Consider the following 8,954-nt stretch of genomic DNA (forward strand, 5'->3'; position numbering starts at 1 on the left):
GGTTTTGGATAAGGGCGTAGGCCTTTGGAATGCCGAGGCCTGCGTGACCACTCTGCCACTGGAATGCCTCGGGGAGTTACCTTCCCTGAAGCTCTCATAGCCCAAATAGCCACCCTGTGTTACATTTTAGCAAGCCAGGTATTATAGCTGATTTCATGTTCTATGTTAACCCCAACAAAGATTTATTTATTTGAGAAAGAGTGGAGTGAGAAAGAGCATACGCAAGTGGAGAGGAAGGGCAGAGGGAGAGGGAGAGAATCTTCCAGCAGACTCCCTGCTGAGCTGGGAGCCCAACATGGGACTCAATCTCATGACCTCAGCCAAAATCAAGAGTCGGATGCTCAACTGACTGAGCCACGCAGCCACGCTTGTGTGTTAAACTTAATTTTAAGTGTTCTATGTTTAACACTGTTATAAATGAGGTATTTAAAAAAATTCATTATTTTTCTGGGGCATCTGGGTGGCTCAGTTGGTTTCAGCTCAGCTCATGATCTCATGGGTTGTGGGATCAAGCCCCACATCAGGCTCACTCTCAGCCAGGGGATCTGCTTAAAGACTCTCTCTCCCTCTGCCCCTCCCCCTGCTTGCATGCTCTCTCTAAAATAAAATAAATCTTTAAAAAGTCATTATTTTTAGTTGTTTGCTACTGCTATATATAAAAGTACAATAGATTTTTGTGTGTTGACCTTGTGTTCCATGATCTTCATAAATTCATTTATTCTAGTATTTGTGTTGTATATTCTTGAGGATTTTCTATGTAAACTATTATAGCTTCTATGTACAATAGTAGTTTTATTTCTTCCTTTTTAAGCTTTAAGCCTTTTATTTTCCCTCCCCATTGCACTGAATAGGAACTCCAATATAATAAATACAAGTGGTAAGAGTGTATATTTTTAATCTTGTTTCCAATCTTAGGTCTAAAATATCTGGTCTTTCATTATTTCTCATGGAAATCCCTTTTCAAATTACAGATATTTTCTTCTATTTCTAGTCTGCTGAAAGTTTTATTATGAATAGGAGTTTAATTTTGTCAAATGATTTTTATGCACCGAACATATCATACGGGTTTTCTACTTTATTCTGTTGCTGTGAATTATAGAGTGAGGATTTTTTAAATGTTAAACCAACCTTGCATTCTTGGAGTAAATGTCACTTGGTGATGATGTATTACACTTTTATACTTTGTTGAATTCAGTTTACTATTAAGTATGAGTGAATCTATGTGCATGAAGGGTATTCGTGCATAATTTTCTTTCTCTTAATGTACTTGTCAGGTATTTTTGTCATAGTTTTCCTGTTTTTTTTTTTTAAATTAGTTTGAGAGTATTTCCTCCTGTTTGACTTTCTGGATTTGTGTAGAATTCGTATAGCCTTCTTAAGTGTTTGATTTCCTGAGTGAAACCATTTTTGTCTGTTTTTTTCTTTGCAAAAGATGTCTGATGAGGAATTTAATTCCATTGATGGATATAGAGCTAAACATTTTCAATTTCTTTTATGAATTTGGTAAGATGTGACTTAAGAGATTTCTTGACTTTCTTTTTTGAATTATTGAATAAATTTGTTGATAATATCGCCTTGTTATTTTTAAATATCTGTAGGTTTGTAATGATAGCTCCTCTAATATTTTTGGTCCTTTGTATTTCTTTTCTTGACCTGCCTACCTATTAGTTAATTAATCTTGTTAATTTCTGCAGCCCCAACGTTTGGCTTTGTTAATTTGCTCTTTTTGTCAGTTTTATGCTCTTTATGATTCTCTTCTTTCCACTTACTTGGATTAACTGTGTTATCATTTTTGATTTTTATTTGTACCTTGGATTTTCCTTCTCTATTGTAGGGAATGCAGAAGAAGACACAGTAGAGAAAGGGAAGAGCTTCCTTGCCTCTCTTACCGGTCTAATGGGATCTTTAGAAAAGGCCTTAGTGGTATATGTGCTAATTTAACTTAGTCAATCCAGTCAATACAACATCTGATATAAAGCCATTAATCATCAGCATAGCAGCATCCCTCCTTGTAGAAGAGTGTAGTGAAGTGTCCCCTAGAGGACAATAACCTGCTTCTAAGTAAAAGATGGATTTGGCCATTAGCACTGAAAGAATAAATAAAAATAATAACAATATTACCACAAATAATATTAAAAAACCAAATGAATATGAATGCTTACTATTTCTAGGAGCTTTGCATTGTATTTGGTATTATGTCTGGCTGCTTTCTCTCAATATTGGTGAGATTCATCTGTGTTTTGTAGAGTCATTTTAATTACTGGATCATATCTCATTGTATGAATATATCAATTTATTTACCTATTCAGCTGTTGATAGCCATTTGGTTAATTTCTAGCTTGGGTCTATAGCAAATAATGTTTCAATGAATATATTCTTATGTTTATATTTTCGTGTACATTTGTATACATTTCTGTTGGGTATATACATAGGAATATAATTGCTAGGTCCAAAGATTTTTGTACTTACGTTCAAATTTAGTAAACACTATCAAATAGTATTCCAAAATGATTAATCAAGGAGAAATTTCTTTTAAAAAGAAACATAAACCTTTTATAAAAGGGAAAACTAATATCACTGACCATAATTAGAAAACAAATCACAAGATAAAAAAATAATTTAAATAAAAACTTTGTTTACATTTGTGCCACCTTATATAAATTTTATTGCCACAACACGTGTTGGTACCATAATTTGGGTAATGCAGGTCTGTGCCACTTATTAATAATTAACGATATATTGTCTAGTCTTATTATATTGCCTTGGCAGCTATTATATTTTTGAAATGAAATGTAATTGTCTTAATTTCTTTTCTTACAAATGGCAGAGACATTATAATTTTATCATTTGTATCATTAAAAATGATCTAGTAAAAAGTCTTAACTATTTCAGAAAACACTTACTGTAAGCAATTTTGAACGTTTTTATTTATTTATTTATTTGACAGAGAGAGAGAGAGAGAGAGTGCACACAAGCAGGGTGAGAGGCAGAGGGAGAGAGAGAAGCAGGTTCCCCACTGAGCAGGGAGCCCAATGTGGGGCTCGATCCCAGGACCCTGGGATCATGACCTGAGCTGAAGGCAGAGGCTTAACGATTGAGCCACCCAGGCGTCCCCTGTAAGCAATTTTTAAATTGGCTATTTGCCACAAATTTTTTTTAGCCTTAAACCAGTGATGGTATTGTAAGCACATGCATGCTTGTGTTATATTTCATTTGGTACTTATTAGGGGTTGTTGGCATTTTGGAGTTGAGGAGTTGGAGTCAATAGCTAGATTTAAATACCTTGTTTTCTCCTCTCTATTTTCAGCCAAGAAATTTAATCATTGAATCTGTTTTTTTTTTTAAATAAGAATTATAATGCATTATAGCATAAAGTTGAATGAGGATTAAATAAGATAATAGGAGTTAAGCTCCTGGGACATAGTAGGTGTTCAATAAATTTCCATCTGTGGACTATTTTTTCCATGACCTTGATTGAAAACTAAATGACTTAATACATATTAAAAAAGAAATCTGCTTCTGTAAGTTACTTGATTAAGTATAAGTATATATTTCAATATGCATAGCTCTATATTTAAAATATGTTTTAATTCTCAAAGTCTATACCACTTCTGAGAGTGTCTTACTTATTCCTCCTTGGAATAATTAAACAGAATGGGAATCTGACTTAATGAGCCATACAACACCTTGATAATGCCCAGACTTATATAATGGTCAGTGTAAACTGGGCTTCAAAATCAAAGAATGTGGAGTTAAATCTTGGCTCTACACTTATTTGCTATTATGGCAGGTTATGTAACCTCTTTGGATTTAAATTTCCTAATCTACAAAATAGAGATTACCTACCTCCGTGTCTAACACACAGCACAATCACTCTTTTTTTTTTTTTTAAAGATTTTATTTATTTATTTGACAGAGACAGAGATAGCGAGAGCAGAAACACAAGCAGAGGGGGTGGGAGAGGGAGAAGCAGGCTTCTCACAGAGCGGGGAGCCCGATGCGGGGCTCAATCCCAGGACCCCGGGATCATGACCTGAGCCGAAAGCAGACGCTTAACGACTAAGCTACTCAGGCGCCCCAGCAGCACAATCACTCTTAAATGATGAGTTTGTACTGAAACTCTTTCCACTTTCTTAGTGGATTGGGTTGTTTATCTTCTTTCCTAGCAAATTCATATCTTTATTTCATGTATTTATCTATAAATTAAACAATAAGAAAAGGACACTGTTAATATACCCGATTATACATGGTCTTTGTAGGCTGTCACACATAGGATGTGGTGAGTCTTGTGTTCAGTGAACTTGCCCTTGATCTGAGGATTTCATTTCAGGAATAGATAGTACATTGATCTAATGTTTTTAATTGCTGGGAACAGCACAAGGTGACTATCTGATCTTTTTCTTTTTTGATCTTTTAAAATGTCAATTTGAACTTGTCAATTTAATAAATGCAAAAATAAAAAAGAAACCAAAGCAGTCATTTTGAATGTAATCCAAGAAACTTATTTATTTCACTGGTTTCAGAGATCTGTAGTTCTGAGAAAATTAGGGAAACTGTTTTTATTTTATTTTTTAATTTTTTTTAAGATTTATTTGAGAGAGACAGACAGAGATAGAGACAGAGAGCAGGAGCAGGGAGGAGAGGGATAAGCATGTTGGGCTGAGCAGGGAGCCCAAGTGGGGCTCAATCCCAGGACCCTGGGATCATGACCCGAGCCGAAGGCAGGCGCCTAACTGACTGAGCCCCCCAGGGGCCCCAGGGATACTGGTTTTAATAAGTTCAAGTTAAGTAAGCATTCTAGATACACAAAAGCTGGGATGAAATTCACTAATAAAGAGAAGTTGATTGGGAAGTCTGACTTATTTGATTATATAGCGTTAAACATATGACTTCAGAAGCAGTGGGAAAGAATACAGGGAAGAAAAACAGATAAAGCAAATATGTTTGGATCTGGAAGTCATCTGGTTGCTGACTTGACACCCTCACTGCCATCCTTTGGTGACTCAATGAATGTTAGTTGCAGTAGTGTTTTAAGTCAGGGACTGCCAAATTCCAGTTTCACTCTTGAAAACTGTTCCTTAATTTGGGTGGCAGATGACCAAGATGACTTTTTCATTTGCAAAGAGCAGCAAACTACCTGGGTTACTGGTGAACTATGTGTGACCCTTGCTAACCACCGCTTGAATTTATCTGCCAGCATATAGTGCTTATCTCTGTAGATGACAGTAGGGAATTCCTGATTTTAGAAGCAATGGATAAAACAGCAGTTGTGTACATTACCAGCACAAAAAATCACCATTGAATGAACTGGCCAGGAATGAGTCTTACTATTATCTCTAGTGCTTATAAGTGATTACATTGATCATTTAATAAATAATTTCAAATATAAGTATCCCTAAAGTATCCAATAAAACCAAACATATAGGTTTGATTTCAATATTTGGGAGAAGGTCTTTTATGTGAGAACTTCCCCTATTAGGAGAGGTAGTATTGGAGAAATGTTTTTAGTTTTTCTTTCCTGTCTTACTCAGAGAACAGTGCTTTATCTGTTTGGAGAGGTGAGGTCCTAACAACCGTTGTTCCACATTTTGCTTTTGAGTATGAGGCAACTAGATGGGTATCCGTGCTGCAGACCAAAGAGTAGGATCCAAGGGACTAGAGAAGGGACGGGGAGCCAATAGGTTTAGGTTAGCAACCATAAAACTGTGTCACAGATGGCCATTACCCCCAGCTCCTGTACCTTTCCTGAACTGGATATGAACTTGGAGGGAGAGAGGTAAGTGATTTATTGGTTCTCTTATCTCCCAGCCTAAATGTTATAAAGATATGATTCCAATGGACATATTAAGGGATTATCAGAGAACTCTGTGCTGGCTATGAAAGCTGAGCTGTTGCTTGGAACGGAGTCATTTGCACACTGCAGGAACAGGGGGGCGCAGCGATCAGCATTGCTGGCTGTGCTTGATGCAGGATCAGTGGGAAGAGCTCAATAAATCTCTCCTTCTCATAGGAGAGTGGGAGCTATTGATCGCCAGTGGCTCCATTAGCTCTGTATGACTTCACTGAAATTAAAATCTTCGGGGCTCGATCTTCCCTCAGATAGCTATATGTACACAGGGCCTAATCTAACCTTGTACGGGGTGGTGGGATTTTTTTCTTTTTTTTCCTTTCCCCTCTCTCACCTACCACCTCGGTATTTGAAATGAGCAGGCTTCATCCTTCAGAATTTTAATAGGCCCCTGTTTAAAGTAGCGCCTCTGACCTTTATGAAATTAAAGAGTAGAGAAAGCATTGCCAGGAAGACTTAACAGATCATTCTGTCTGCTGGTCAGTCTCCATTTGTGTATGTGTGCTCTTTCCACGAGGAAAAAGAGCCTTTCACACAACCGCCTTTAGGGCTCATCAGGATGCAACTGGAATGTCGAAATCAGGTAAATCAGCTGTTATGAAATATGATAGACTGAGGCACACAGATACAGGATTACTTGTGTTTCATGCTGCAGGTTTTATCACCCTGATGTATATATTGTAGCCTTGTTTTATTAAGGAGAGGTCCTAAAATGTTTATTCTGCCCTTCTCTTGATTCTTGACTCCATCAATAGGTACAAACTAAAACTGTTTCCTTGATATTATCAGAGGGATAGTACTGTGCAATTGCTACTGAAAATTCAAGAGCCTCTCACTCGATTAAAAAAAAAAAAAAAACCTTTTTTTCTAATGCAGCATTATGTTCATGTTACCTGAAACTCAGAGATAGACAGATATTGAAACAGCCGTTTCTCATGGGAAATGATACTTACTATCTAATGGGACCACTTAAAATCATGTATATGGAGTCTGAGATTTGGAGTAAGGCTTTCTGCCAAAAGTATACCAACATCACTGTAGTTGTTTGATGGAAAATCACAAAGCCATACATTTGTGGAAACCATTTAGAAAAATAATGTAATATATCACAGCAACTGTTGGTTGAATTTTAAAAATACAAACCACAAATGCATATTGTGAAATATATTGACCTATATACTGTCTAGACATCCTAAAGAACCATTTCCTTTTACGGAGATTATTAGGGAGATTGGAGGCTATCTGTTGTGAGATTAAAATTTATGCCAGCCCAGCAATAAACTAAAGGTAACACAATTCGTCTGTATATTGCCTTAATCAAGTCAGATAGACTAGATGACCTCTGAATTTCCTTTAACTTCACAATTCCCAAGAATCACTTTTCCAAACAAAACAGAAGTTTTTATTTGTCAAAACATACCAGGTCAATTCAAAAACCATCATCTATGGCGGCCTTAGTTTGAATCTTAGTCAGTGATATTATCTAAGGACCGTTGAAAGGGAAACGCTAAACTAAGGCCTCAGAATAACTTGAATAAAGATAGAAAATTTTTTAGTTATGTATCTGTAGTCTTTTTTTTTATTAAGGATTTAGTATAATTAGAAATATGATTTCTACATTTTCTAATTGTATAGTCTTATGCAGAGAGTTAAGAGCAGTGAGACTCTTTATCCTTATCCAGCCCCACCCCCTCCGCCAAGGACACACACAAATGCAAGTATATTCGGGGAAGTTCTGATACACAAGGATGTTTGGGTTCCAAAGCAATTTCTTATGGTTGGCATTTCAGTTACAACTTAGTGGGGTAAAGGCTGAAAGGAGAATACTTTTCAGGGAGGGCATAAGTGATGGGTTTGGCAGGGAATGGAGAAAAACTTTGCCTTTAGAATCAGGTCTGATCTAAACCTGCAGGTGACTCTTTGTGGCAGATTTGAAAGCATTATTGCTCTACTCCTCAGGCTGAGATAAAAAGAGAGATCTTGAAAGAGCAGAAAGGATAAGCCAAGATTTAATTATTTAATTCTCCCGGTGAGACAAGGCATTAAAAAAAGTGAACTTGAGCTCCTCCTCATATGTTCAAGAAGTGAGCCCTCTGTTTACAATTTAGTAGATGGGGTGCCTGTTGTTTTATAGTCCCGTCCTCAGCTCAGTTTCTTGTTCAGCACTGAATGGTTGTTTCATGATGGGTAAGTCACTTAACCTTTGTGCGCTGTATTCTTTTCATCTGCAAATAGAGATGATAATGCTCACTGGGGATGTGTTGCTAAGATTAGGCAATATATGATTGTGAAGAGCAATATATATGCTAAATAACAATGATAATGCTGTCTATCAGAGCGAATATTTGGATAAGAGAGCCTAGGCAGTTTTGTGAATAGCATCTCCTGCAGAGAGAGACTTAGGCAAATGATTACCTGGTCTGTGGGACTCATGTTTTGTAATAAAGTAAGACTATTCCAAACTCTCCCCCCACCCACCATATACCCCTATGAAAAATTTTGGAAAGTAAGTACCAAATTGTTCTATCTAGGAGTGGAAATAAATAGAATGTCCTGTCAATGTCATTTCTGCTAGGTCCTCTAATTCTGTAAGTTATAATTTTCTTTCAGGAATTCTAAATTTAGACATTGGGTGCCATTGTAATATGCAGTGGAAAAGCCCAAGCCTGAACAGCCAGCCTGTGTCTGAAGGTTATCAGTTTATTGAACCTATAATCTCAAAATCTCTTTTCTATTTCTGGAGAATGTAGTTCCTTAGCAACTTTTTTCTATCTCCAGTTTGTCACCTAGACCTACCTTACTTGCTCAGATCCTTAACAGGGTTAAAAATGTTACAGCTCGAAGGAAGAACCTCTTATCCCCAATTCTGTGACAGAGACCAGCATTTTGTTAAGGGCCAGAAGACTGCTACCACCTTTTACTTGCGTGAGGTGTTCTTAATGGCATGCTGCTATGTTCTGAAGTGAGTGTAATGACATAAGGTCACAGCTAGAAAATACAACTCCCCTCCCCCTCAACAGCAGTGATCCCACTAGATGACAAAAAAAAAGAAAGATCTTCAGTTGGGTTTTTAAGAAAACCACACATTATGGAAAGATGGGGGTGA

This window comes from Neomonachus schauinslandi, chromosome 13, assembly GCF_002201575.2.
Source record: "Neomonachus schauinslandi chromosome 13, ASM220157v2, whole genome shotgun sequence".
NCBI classification, from domain to species: domain Eukaryota; kingdom Metazoa; phylum Chordata; class Mammalia; order Carnivora; family Phocidae; genus Neomonachus; species Neomonachus schauinslandi.